This window comes from Condylura cristata, unplaced genomic scaffold (genome assembly GCF_000260355.1).
Source record: "Condylura cristata isolate star-nosed mole 26May11 unplaced genomic scaffold, ConCri1.0 scaffold00021, whole genome shotgun sequence".
Classification (NCBI taxonomy): domain Eukaryota; kingdom Metazoa; phylum Chordata; class Mammalia; order Eulipotyphla; family Talpidae; genus Condylura; species Condylura cristata.
In genome coordinates this window covers 27772988-27777050 of record NW_004567122.1, presented here as the reverse complement: position 1 = coordinate 27777050, position 4063 = coordinate 27772988, and the positions used below count along the sequence as shown (strand labels likewise).

The 4063-nt window shown below is 43.7% G+C and overlaps 1 pseudogene; it reads right to left on the bottom strand.

The window, feature by feature from the left end:
• Positions 1–1580: 1580 nt before the first annotated feature.
• Positions 1581–2138, bottom strand: LOC101634251 (annotated as a pseudogene).
• Between the last annotated feature and the right edge of the window lie 1925 nt (positions 2139–4063).

The window sequence follows — 4063 nt, the reverse complement described above, 5'->3', positions numbered from 1 at the left end:
AGAGTTTGTCTCTTAAAATTGAACAGTAAAGAATTAAGGTAAGTTGATTATGAAGTTTAAAAAATATTGATTTCTCCCAAATTATTTAGAGGATGGTTATCACAGAGGCCAGTGTTGAGGACTTGGGGAGATGCAGGAACAGTTAGGTGCTGATCTAATTTCTGGAGGGCTAATGAATGAAGCTCTCTAGGCAACAATGACAAATGCACTTCTAATCACCTCCATATTAAATTTCTTATCAAAGAGAGGGGCACTTCTCTCTCTTCAATTTCATAGGAATGTGATTAACATGGATATGAAAAAAGTTAAAAGGGAACAGAATTTGATTTGGACTTCATAGTCTATTTCAGAGTGAAAATTAAGATGTGTTTGTAGGGTTTTGTGGCTAAGTTTCCAGGGACTCTAAATTGCGATTGAACGAATGCCATCTTGTACTTTTCCTCCGTCCCTTTCCCTTTTACTGGACATTTACACCTGGTGAGAAAGGCAAAAGGAAGGTGAGCCAGCGAGCGTGAGGAGAGTGCCGCGTGGGCAGGGAAGGAAAGCTACTCTGGCCAGATGCACTGTGCAGTGGTGTAGACGGGAAATTCTCTGTGGCTACCACGAGAATGGGGTTCACTGAATTTGGAACAACAGAGTTGTAACAACAAGAAGGAGTATCGCTAAAACGATGATAAATTTGGGGGCCAGGTCTGACTGTGGCGCTGGCCGACCAGGTCCCATTTTTGCCGTCTTCCAGCCGGGAAACTGAGAGCGCGCTCCATCAGTCTCTGTCACTCATTTTCCGAGTAAATGTTCTGCATTCAAAGACTTGCAAAGCTACCAGTGGGTCTCTGCATCCACAAGGGTCTCTTCCTTCCTCAGACTCTTTTCCTCAATTTAATAATTTAATATATTTTTTTTACTTTCACACTTTTCATTATCCCATAAACTTGATTTCCCTACCATATGATATGTAAACACCACTTTCAAATCATACAAAATCAGGTGGCAGAACAAACCAGTTTAGCTCTTTCCAGTGTAAGCATTCCAAATGTCCAGATTTCTCTAGAACTTAGTTCTACTTGATTTATAATAAATAAGCTCAGACAATACTTTGCTTCCAACTGCTTTAGTCTCTTTTTTTCTTTAGGTAATCTCTTCCAGAGTTAACTACTTCCATCTGTAGGTGATGAAATGCTTAAGAAATCTACTTCAAATGTTGGCACTATTATGAGCATAGTCTTTTCCTTTACTTCAACTCAGAATTAAGACTTTAGATTCTTGTTTTTATATTCCAGTCCCAGTAGTCTGTAGAAGTTATCTGAAGACAGTCTTATTGCTTTCTAGTAGTGGTCTACAACCAGGCTCTAGCTTCTCCAGGAACTTATTACCAAATGGATTTAACTAGGTAGGAAACTAAGAGGCCTTCTCTCAATTGAGTTTAAATGCATTTTATTTTTAGACAACCTACAAGACATGTTTTTCTTAAAAGCAATGCCTCCACTCCAAATAAATCAAGGTCACAATAAATGAAGAGCTCACACTGACATCAGTTCCGTTTGTCTGTCCTGTGTTGTGTGAATGAAAAGCAGCAGCCAGTTATGATGACAGTTACAGATCCAAGTAATTGCCAAATTTGTTAACATTTTTCCATTTCTAAACCATCCTTAAAGAAAATCATATATGGTGTCACACCATCCTCATGGTAGTCCAGCAGAGGAACCATACCATCTGGATTCATGTTTTCAAATAAAGAACTGGTAGTTTTTGAAATTAGCAAGGATGTGCTTGATTTTTCTGCAGCTCCTGTCATAAAAGGTTTTACTCTTTCTGGTCTCTGTTCTTCAAGTTTGCCTTTAATTGATTTCATATAATCTTTGATGTACTTCTTGTAAGCTTCTTTTGTGAAGCTGGTTTCCTGCGAGTGATGGTTCATGACAATGTCAACACCAGTGATTACTGTGCTTTCGGTACCTTCGCCCTCGAGGCCTTCAGCGGAGGCATTTCCACCAATGAGCGAGTCATCAATGTTACCCTCTGTCCTACTGACCATCTTCCCCTCCACCTCCAGGCACAGCCCGTCCGCGATCTCCCAGATCTTGTAGATGTCGGAGAACATCGCATCATGGCTGATGAAGTCCCGGTAGATAATCATGATGGCGGCTTGAGGGAGACGATGGCGGTGCTAGCTTAGCAGGAGCCCGGAGCTCGGAGCAAGCGCAGTGCAGCCGGAGCGGCGTAGTGGGTGGAGGGGAGCAGGCGGAAAAGCTAATTTAATAATTTAATAAACTCGAAGGGGAGCGAGTTTGGGAACTCTCCTGGCTTTGCCAGTGAAGGCGCCTGTAGTTTTGCTGTCTTACATCTTGAAGCCAGGCTGTGCTTTGTAGCTCTTTCCCTGTGGTGTTTCAGATTTATTTTTTATAACAGCAATGTCTTTCTTGGAGTATACTTACAAGTTTATCTCCTTCTTGAGGGAGGGGACTTCTTTGGTCCTGCTCTACCTTTAATAACTAACTGAAGAAAAGAAGACCCTTGGTCTGGCTAAACATTAGAAAACAGTGTAATTAAGGGATGTGTTTAATTGGGAAATTGACCCAGAGCCCAATTTAGTAGCAGCATCTAGGCCAGACAGGACCAGGCCTACATCAACAGTAGTCTGGCTGCCTCTGGAACTGGGGACAGAGCTTGCTTGATTAAGATGTTTCCTGGGAAATGGAATTAAGCCTAATGATTTCCAATGGAAGGGACTGCTAATTGGGGAGGCAATGCTGCTTAATTGGGACACCTGCAGGTAATTAAAGGCTCCCTCCCAATGGCCTTCTCTGTACTTATAACTTGGGCGGTTAAGACAATGTGTAGAATATAGACATTCTCGGCCCCTGTGCTGCTTCTGTCTCTCGACTCCCTGTCCAAGGCCACCCAGCTAAGGCTACCTTTCTACTCCTGTCAGCAAGGTCTCCCATGGACCCTAGAAGCTGTGAGTGAGTTCATTTATATGCGCTTAGGCTATGGTCAGGAGGTTTAGTGAGCTCCCTGGAAAGGGGAGAAAAAGGCATTGAGGTTCCATGGTCATGCCCGTGAGGTATCCTGGGTTTTGATCTAGGCACCCTGACCCCAGAGACCTTTGAACCGTGTGGCTTTGGCTGAATGGTACTGAAGGCTGAAGATGACACCTTTTGCAGAGACAGGCCCAGCTACCTGTGGGAAGGGAGCCATGGTGGCAAATGCTCTGCATTTCTCTGCATTAGGAGTTAGAAAAGCTGATTTCTAGGTCTAGTTCTACTGCTAAATGGCAATGGACATACCTCTTTGGGCCTCAGTTTTCTCAACTGTAAGATGAGAGTGATTCTACCTAATTAGGGACGATGCCAAGATCCTTCTGTTGTTAAGTGCTGGCAAAGGACTGGCTGGGTAGGCTGAAATTTGAATCTATGTTTTAAGGAACTCAGTCTGCTGGGGCAGACAGACCTGTAAATCAGCCCTTGGTGTTTGTTATTACAGATCCTACTGGGCCACGAGGAATAGATCAGCAATCAGAGAAGGTTCAGGTGACATTTAAGTGAATGCTTTGCCAGAAGTTTTACGAATGGACAAGGTAGAGGAGAAAGCATCCCAGACAGAGAGAACAGCATGTGCTATGACATAGGCGGGCAGATTACGGCATGTGCCAGGATTGTCTCTGGTTGTGCGTTGCTGTTAGGTGGGATGTTGTACATTGTGAGGAAAGACACTGGTGGTGGGGGGAAATGAAACCACAGAGAACACAAGGGACAGATTACAAAACGCATGTGCACTACTGCAGGGAGATGGTTGGGCTTTCTCCGAAGGCAGAGGTGGTTGTTGAAGAGTGTTTGCATGGGAGTGACAGTTGCAGCTGAGTTTGAGAAAAGGCATCCTGATAGAAGTGTGGTCACTACCTGACAGTCTGATTGGAGGGGCAAGGCTGGAGGCAGGGAGGCTGCTTTGATAGACCAGAGGTGAGCGACAAATCCCTAAATGCACACAAAGGCTGCAAACCAGTGTGAGTTTATGTTAGGAATTGCTTTGTTTGCAGGTGTTTATATTTTTAAGCATCTGAGAA